This window comes from Cynocephalus volans, chromosome 15 (assembly GCF_027409185.1).
Source record: "Cynocephalus volans isolate mCynVol1 chromosome 15, mCynVol1.pri, whole genome shotgun sequence".
Taxonomy (NCBI): domain Eukaryota; kingdom Metazoa; phylum Chordata; class Mammalia; order Dermoptera; family Cynocephalidae; genus Cynocephalus; species Cynocephalus volans.
In genome coordinates, this window is record NC_084474.1 from 97,914,909 (window position 1) to 97,924,251 (window position 9,343).

General features: G+C 44.9%; 1 non-coding gene across 1 annotated transcript; it reads right to left on the reverse strand.

Moving 5' to 3' along the window:
- Nucleotides 1-6,362: 6,362 nt before the first annotated feature.
- On the reverse strand, nucleotides 6,363-6,436 carry TRNAF-GAA (transfer RNA phenylalanine (anticodon GAA)). The gene has a single exon. It is a non-coding gene; the product is annotated as a tRNA-Phe (tRNA).
- Between the last annotated feature and the right edge of the window lie 2,907 nt (nucleotides 6,437-9,343).

A 9,343-nucleotide genomic window follows, 5' to 3' on the forward strand; every position in this document is an offset into this window, starting at 1 on the left:
TTCATTTCTAATTTTTGTTATTTGAATCTTCTTTCTGCTTTTTTTCGTTAGCCATGCTCATGGTTTGTCAATTTTATTTATCTTTCAAAAAACCAACTTTTTGATACATTGATCTTTTGTATTGTTTTTTGGGTTTCAATTTCATTAAGTTATGCTCTGACCTTAATGATTTCTTTCCGTCTGCTAACTTTAGGTTTGGATTGTTCTTTTTTTTCTAGTTCTTTAAGATGAAGTGTTAGGTTGTTCCCTTGCCATCTTTCCATTCTTCTGAGGTGAGCATTTAATGCAATAAATTTCCCCCTTAATACTGCTTTTGCAGTATCCCACAGGTTTTGGAATGATGTATCATTATTTTCATTAGTTTCAATAAATTTTTTATTTCTTGCTTGATTTCTTCTTGGACCCATATTTCATTAAGTAGAATGCTGTTCAATTTCCATGTTTGTATAATTTCCAGAATTCCGTTTGTTATTGATTTCTAATTTTAATCCATTACGGTCTGAGAAAATACATGGGATAATTCCAGATTTTTTGGAAATTGTTGAGACTTGATTTGTGACCTAATATGTGATCTATCCTGGAGAATGATCCATGTGCTGATGAGAAGAATGAATATTCTGAGGTTGTTGGATGGAATGTTCTGTAGATATCTGCCAAGTCCAATTGGTCTAGAGTATTGTTTAGATCTTGTGTTTCTCTGCTGATTCTTTGCCTAGATGATCTGTCCAATATTGACAGTGGGTGTTCAGGTCCCCTGCTATTATGGTATTAGTGTCTATTTCCTTCTTTAGGCCTAGCAGAGTTTGTTTTATAAATCTGGCTGCTCCAACATTGGATGAGTATATATTTATGATTGTTATGTCTTCTTGATGAATCAGTCTGTTTATCATTACGTAGTGTCCCTCATTGTCTCTTTTTATGGTTTTTAGTTTAAAGTCTATTTTGTCAGATATAAGAATAGCTACTCCAGCTCGTTTTTCTTTTCTGTTTGCATGGTAAATCTTTTTCCATCCTTTCACTCTTAGTCTATGTGAGTCTTTATGGGTGAGTTGGGTCTCTTGTAGGCAGCATATAGTTGGGTCCTCCTTTTTTATCCAGTCAGCCAGTCTGTGTCTTTTGATTGGAGAATTTAAGCCTTTTACATTAAGAGTTGTTATTGAAAAGTGTTGATTTATTCCTAGCATTTTATTGATTATTGTTTGGTTGTCTTAGGTGTCTTTTTTTCCTTGCTTTCTGATTTACTGTTTGTTTACTGTGTTTGTTGGTTCCTTAGGTTGTAGATAGCCTTTTTGTTTGTTTCTTTTCTCTTCATGAATGCCATTTTTATTATACAAGTGGGTTTTAATTTTTCTTGGGTTTTTTTGGCAGTGGTAGTTATTTTTCAGGAACCAAACCCAGTACTCCCGTGAGAATTTTTGTAAGGGTGGTCGTGTGGTGGTGAACTCCCGCAGTTTTTGTTTGTCTGAGAAATATAATATTTGCCCTTCATTTCGGACGCATAGCCTTGCAGTATTCTTGGCTGACAATCTCTGTCTTTTAGTAATTTGAATATATCATCTCATTCCTTTCTGGCTTTTAGGGTTTGTGATGAAAAGTCTGATGTTAGCCTGATTGGGGCTCCCTTATAGGTGATTTGATGCTTCTCTCTTGCAGCTTTTAAGATTCTCTCTTTGTCTTTGAGTTTTGCCAATTTGACTGTAACATGTCTTGGAGAAGACCTTTTTGGGTTGAATACGTTTGGAGATCATCGAGCTTCCTGGATCTGAAGATCTGTGATTTTTCCTACACCTGGGAAGTTTTCAGCCACTATTTTGTTGAATATGTTTTCAATGCAATCTCCTTTTTCCTCCCCCTCTGGAATACCCATGACTCGGATATTTGAGCACTTAAGGTTGTCCAATATCTCTGTCAGATTTTCTTCAATGCCTTTGATTCTTTTCTCTTTTTTTTTTTTATCTGCTTGTGTTATTTCAAACAGCCCATCTTCAAGTTCATAAGTTCTCTCTTCAACTTCCACAAGCCTGCTGGTTATACTCTCCATTGTGTTTTTTATTTCGCTGAATAACTTCTTCATTTCGGGAAGTCCTGGTACATTTTTTTTCAGGACATTGATTTCCTTGTACATTTCCTCTTTCAGATCCTGTATACTTTTCCTCATTTCATCATGATGTCTAGCTGAGTTTTCTTGTATCTCATTCAGTTTCCTTAGAATTATCACTCGAAATTCCTTGTCAGTTATTTCAAGGGCTTCTTGTTGTATAGGATCTAGAGCTTGAGAGTTATTATCCTTTGGTGGTGTACTTTATTGATTTTTCACATTTCTGGTATCTTTTCTTTGATGTTTATTAATTGTGGCAGGGGGTTTCACAGTCCACAGGTTGGACACTACTGACTGACTAAGATGTTGCTGTGGTTGCCAATTTGGTATGGCTGCCTCAGTGACTACTCAGTTGGCCACTAGTGCCTTGTGTGTTTGTTTTCCTTGGGTCTTGGGCCTCTCTGGGGATCCACCTCTCTGGTTAGCTTGGACTCTGCTGGGCTGCTGGATCACAGGGCGGTACCAGAGCATGTGAGGTCTCTGCTGAGCTTTCACATCCTGTGCTGGACTTCTCCCTGTTCCGTGTGCCCTGGCCCGGGCTGCTGGGATGTGCTGAGGCACCGCAGAGCATGTGTTCTCTGCAGAGCTTCCCCTTCCCCTGCCGGATGTCTCCCTGCTCTGCATGCGCTAGGCTGGGCTTGGGATGTAGCCAGGTGACGGCGGTGAAGCCTACCTGCTGCTGGATCATGTGGCGCTGGATCCCCCAAAGGGTTTGTGGACTCTACGGAGCTTCTATCTCCCTTGCTGGATCACTCTGTGCTCCGTACGCCTTGGGCTGGGCTGCTGGATCGCATGGCAGCTGTGTGGTCCCCGTGGAGTTCCCACCTCCCCTGCCGGATGTCTCCCTGCTCCGAGCACACTAGGCCAGGCTGGAAATGGAGCCAGGTGCCTGCGGTGAAGCCTACCTGCTGGATCATGCAGTGGTGGCCCCACAGGGTGTGTGGTTTCTGTGGAGCCTCCGCCTCCCCTGCCGGACTTCTCCCCACTCTGTGTGCACTGGGCTGGGCTGGGAATGGAGCCGGGTGGTGGCGGTGAAGCCGATCTGCCAGATTGTGTGACGGCGGCCCTGCAGGGCATGTGGTCTCCGCAGAGTTTCTGCCTCCCCCACTGGACGTCTCCCTGTTCCATATGTCCTTGATGTTATGTTTTTATAGTTTAAATCGGTTGATTTGTGGGAGAGAGTGATGCTAGGGACCGTCTATTCTGCTATCTTGACCAGAAGTCCCTAAAATTAACTTTTGAATCAGTAGATTGATTAAAACATATTGACCTTCCGAATGTGGGTGGGCCCCATCCTGTCAGTGAAGATCTGAATAGAATGAAAAGGCTGACCCTCCCTTAGGTAAGAGAAAATTTTCTTCTGCTGAGTGCCTTGAGCTGGGATGCTGGTGTATTTTGTTTTGTTTTTGTTGTTTCTGATTTTGGACTCAAACTGAAGCACTGCCTTTTCCTGGGCCTTGAGGTAGCCATCATTTAGACTGGGGTGATGCCATCTCCTTCCTAGTTTCAGGCCTTTGAACCCAGTCTGCAACTACATCAGAAGCTCTCCTGTATCTCCAGGTTGATAACTGCAGATCTTGGGACTTGCTGACCTCCATGATGGTGTGAGGCAATTTCTCATAATAAACTGTATATATATATATATACGATGGCAAATAAAAGTAGTAGGATTCAACAAATGGTGCTGGGGCAACTGAATAGCCATATACAAAGAGTGAAATTGGACCCCTCCGTCACACAATATACAAAAATTAACTTAAATGGATCAAAGACCTAAAAGTAAGAGCTAAAACTATAAGACTCTTAGAAGAAAACATAGGTATACATTTTGGTAACCTAGAATTAGGCAACGATTTTCTAGATATGATAACAAAAACACAAGCAACCAAAGAAAATATGAATAACCTAGACTTCACTGAAATTGAAAACTTTTGTGCATCAAAGAACACCATTAAGAGAGTGAAAAGACAACCTACCAAGTGGGAGAAACACTTGCAGATCATACATCTGACAAGGGCACAGTGTCCAGAACATAGAAAGAACACTTAGGACTTGTCTTAGTTTGCTCCGGCTGCTGTAACGGAGTGCTACGGGCTGGGCGGCTTGAAGGACGACCATTCACCTACTGCGCTTCTCTCAGTTCTGGAGGCTGTGAGGCCCTCAGCATGCAGACCACGGCCTCCGAGAGGGAGCAGGGAGCCGCGGCTCCTGTCGCTCTTACAAGGGCTCTAATCCCATCACGGGGCCCCGCTCACGACCTCAGCCAACCTGCCCTCAATGCCACGGCCCTGGGGACGTTCAGTCCATAGCACAACGGGGAACAGACGTCCCAGCTCTAAACGGGCGGGAGAGGCAGAGAGCAGCGGGCACGGGGAAGGCCCCGAGAGCTCGGGCCGCGCGGTCGTCGCCAGCGCCCGCGGGGCGAGGCTGGAGGGGCCGGAGCGCGGACGAGCTCCCGGCAGGGCCACGCGAAGAGGAGCCGCGGACAGGCGCCGGGCCGGCGAGACCACGGTCCTCCGCGGGGCCTAGAGCGGCCGACTGCGGTCAAGCCCGGAAGCGCCGCTGGCCCCAGGGCCGCACTTCCGGTCCAGCGCGGAGCGCGCTCCCGCCGGGGCGCGGCGGTGGGTGTTGTACGGCGCGGGACCGGGCCTGGCCTGAGCCTGGACCCCCTCCCCTCCGGGGCCGCATGACCTGGGCAGCACGTTGGCACCGTTCCTCACGGTTCTCTCCCTCACATCCAGTCAGTTCCAAGTCCTGCTGATGCCCCCTAGTGAGTATTTCCTGATTCCACCCCCTTCCTTCCATCCTCTGCTGCCCCCTCGGCCCAAGTCATCCCTAGTCCCTTAGGGGCAGCTGTAGTAAGATTCGTTGATCCTCCCCACACGAATTCCTGCCTTCGATTTACTCTCTGTGCTGCAGCCACGACTCAAACATCCTCTGCCCTCCTAAGAGAAGCGCCACGATCCTTCCTGTTGCTCGTAAGGCTGCCTTCCCTGCCCGTTCGCAGCCCACTCTCCAGCCGCTTTCCACGTGACACTGCTGGCCATGCTGGCCTTCGCTTTGTGTTCCCAGATGCACGTCACTTCCCCTCCTCGGAGTCATCGCCCAGAGCACTCCTCCCACTCGCTTTACCTCACCTTCTCCCACTCAGTCCTCAAGTTTCAGTTTAACCTTCATGTATGTCGCCTTCCCTGAGCACCCCACACTGGAGATTAGTTGTTCCCGAGGGGTTTACGTTCCACCTGGGGCAGCCACACTGGAGCCCCTTCTGGGTGTCTGTAGCAATAAGCTGTTAGCTTCTAGGGCTGCTGTGAGGATTAAATGGGTTGCTATGCGTACAGGTCTCAGGAGTTTCTGGGACTGTATGAGCTGAAAGAATGTTTTTGATTGTTACTGATATTATTATTATGGCAGAAATTGGCCGATGTACTCATTTATGTTCTTACTCAGTTTTTATTTTTTGATGAATAACGTAACTCATTTCACTACTGCTACCGCAGTCACATCCTAGCATCTCTTTTCTGGCTCGTTGCAGGGGCCTCCTAATTGGCTTCCCTTTGACCAAGCTTTCTATTTCTCATTCATTATTTAGTCTCTTACTCATTCCATATACTCTTTCAACAAACTTTTTTGAGGCTTTGCTCAGTGCTAGATACTCTAGTAGACAATGGCGATCACGTGCTGCCTAGGACAAGTAGGAAACATGTTTGCAACCACCAAATATAAAACAAAGCTGTGTAGGTGCAGTGAGAAAGGCACTCCTGGGATGCTGTGGGGATGCGAAGGAGGAAATGAGCCGGTTTTGGGTAAGGTAGTCAGGGAAGGCTTCATAAGTGGGGTGATCCTTTGCTCTCGAAAGAGGGTGGCAGTAATAATAATAGCACCACTTACATGGTGCACGTCATGTATCAGGCAGTGCTCTAATATTTTTCTCCATATTATGATTCAATCTAACAACAAGCCTATGCAATATATACTGTTATTATTCCCATTTTCATATATTTAATGCACAGAGAGGTTATATCACTTTCTCAAGGACACCGGACTGGTCAGTATTGGAGCCAGGAATTGAACCCTTGAAGTCTGAGTTTGAACCATCAATGTGAGAGGGATATTGCCACAGGAGGGGTCTTTATGAGCAGAGCTAGGAAGGAGAAATATGATCCTGAGAGGCAGGCAGGCAGGCATCCATCAGAGAGGATTTCATGCGTTATGTTAAGAAAGTTAGATTTTTACTTCATCTGATTTATTTATTTTAGGTGTCTGGCCAGTACAGGTTTTGAACCCTGGACCTTGGTGTTTTCAGCACCACGTTCTAACCGACTGAACTAACCGGCCAGCCCTAGATTTTTACTTTCTGTATCTAGTAGAGATCCATTGAAGGGTTTCAAACTGGAGATCAGCACGAGTGGATTGTGTTAGTAAGTTGGGTAATGAAGTATAGAGTCAAGAGGCTGGAAGCAAAGAGACAAGTCAGGAAGTTATTGCAGTAGATGAGGTGACAGACTGTAGGATCTGATGTGTGCAGAGCCAGAGCTGTGGCAGAATATGGTGTGAGAAGAGAAATTCCCATGAGAGACTCCATTCTGCTCCCGTCTCATACCCTGCCTTGTCTCTTCTCTGTAAGAGACTTTATTACACAACCTGGGAATAAAACTGTGAATACTTCATAGTATCTGACTTAAGATACTTACTAGGGGAAAAGGAGAATAGATCAATTTTGATACAACGAGTGCCACAGTTGCCATGGGAATGCTCTGGAAGAGCACTTAGCCCCGCTTAGGGAGTCAGGAATGTTTCTGAGTGGAATGGATGTCTGTGCATATCCCTGAAGACTATGCAGAAGTCATTCAAGGGCAGAATGTTGCAGCAAGAGTTTGGTGGGCAGGGGGTGGATACTACATCTTCAAAGGCCCAGGAGGTACAGGGAGTTGTGTGGTTCAGGGACTGAAAGGCACTCAGTGTTTTTCAAGTGTAAATTGTTAAACACAGTGGGTGAGAGAGGAGGTTGAAGAGAGATTAGGGACTATATGATCAGGGGTCTTGTAAACTTTGATAAGCTGTTTGGACTTATGGACTGAAAATGGTGCCTCTCACTCACATATAGGGCAGGTGCCCCTCCTTGGATGTTCTCAAATTATGCCATGAGGTCTGAGCTGCTTTGGCTCTACATCTCCATCATGCATTTGGTCTTTGCTTCCAGCTGCACACATGTGAAAAGGATCGAATGAATTACACATACCAGCTCTTAATTGGCTTAGACAAAAGAAGTTACATCTTCTTTAAAGAAAATTTTTTTAATACTGGTGAAATACACATGAAATTTACATCTTAACCATTTTTACATGTACAGTTCGTAGCAGTAAGCATATTCACAATGTTGTGCCACCAAACTGCAGGACTTTTTCACTTGAAAAACTGTAACACCGAGCTCATTACACAATAATTGTGCATTTCCCCTTTTCCCCAGCCCCTGACAATTACCATTCTATGCTGTTTCTATGACTTTGTTTTCTATGTTTCTACACTCCTCATGTAAAGGGACTCAAACAGTATTTGTCTTTCTGTGACTGGCTTATTTCATCCAGCATAATGTCCTTAAGTTTCATCCATGTTGTAGCTTGTGTCAGAATTTCCTTTTTAAGGCTGAATGATATTCCATTGTATGTATGTACCAGATTTTGTTTATGTTTTATCTTTGGACCTTGGTTGAAAGGAAAACCCCTGGCTCGAATGCAAAATAAAACACACCAGGAGATAAGGACTCAGCCAAAGTGTATCAGGCAGGCAAAATGAACAAGCAGGCTGCCTTCTCGAAAGTGGGAGCAGCAGCAGGGAGAGTCAGGGTGGGCCTTTTATATCCAGTTAGGCTGAGCTGGACTGTTCCTATTGGCTAAGAAGGAAGGGGAGGGAAGCAAGTGGGGTTTAAGCTGAGCTGGGACTTTCTCCTATGCAGGCAAAATTGCACAGGCAGGAAAGTGACGTGGTAGCTAGGGGAGTTTTCTCTGTGGCGGTTTTCCAGGAAATTTTCTCAGGCACCATTTTGTGTATCTTGGTCTTTAACGCCATTTTACTTTTCTGACAGAGGGTATATTAGCCAACAGGCTCACTTTCTTTCAAAGGAAACTGAGCTTAGATTTTTTAAAAGCCTCTCAAGTCTACAAATCTGCTATGGTCTAAATGTTGATGTTCCCCCAAAATTCATATGTTGGAACCTAATACCTGAAGTGATAGTATCAAGTGGTGAGGCCTTTAGGAAGTGACTAAGCCATGCAGGGTCTGCCCTCATGAATGGGATTAGCGCCCTTACAGCAGAGGCCTGAGGGGTCTGCCTGGTCCCTTCCACTGTGAGGATGAAGCATGAGGTGCCAACTGTGCAGCCCACACCAGACACCAGGCCTACTGGTGGCTCAGTCCTGTACTTCCAGCCTCAGAACTGTGAGCAGTCCATTTTTGATGTTTATAAATTGCCCAGTCTAAGGTATTTTATTGTAGCAGCCCCAACAAACTCACACACAAGTCAAGCCAAGAACTCACTATCAGACTTTGCCTGCGATACTTATAATTTGGGGTAAATTCCTCCCTTCTCAAGATCCCAAAATATTTTTAAAGTTCCTGGGCCTTATTTTCATACAGCCCAAACACCCTAGAGTTCAGGTTTTCTATGCACATTCCAGTCCAAGCCTTGGTGATACACCAATGTTTCCAAATGTGTCCTATTGTAAAGATAACAGTCTTATCAAACTTATGCAAATAACTATATTGCCATGAAAATATGAACACTCACTAAGAGTTTCCTAACTCTGAGGGAAACGGGTAGGGAGAAAAACTAATTGTTTCATCTTATTTAATTGACTTTTTAATAATTATGTTTAAAATGCTCTGTGCTGTTACAAAATGTTTACTTTTTCCTTCCACCTTGCAAAACACAAGAGTTTCTTAGCTCTTTGCCCCAAGAACCTGGCAAGATGCCTGGGGTAAAACCCACGAAATTGAACACCTCTGGACGGTGGCCCCAGGAGTTCTAACTCCCATGTTAGTCACACTGAGCCCTGGAGAATCATAAACTTCCATGTAAGTGTCCTCCCAGTCTACAGTTCCAGTGGCTTCTGCCTGAGGTGAGTTCACCTTGGCCACGTTTGCCTCTATCTCCAGATTTCAGGGTGACGATCTGAGCCTGTGATCTGCATTCTCCGATGGGTCCAAGAAAAGCCATTGATTGTCAGTTTGTTCAGTGTTTTCCTC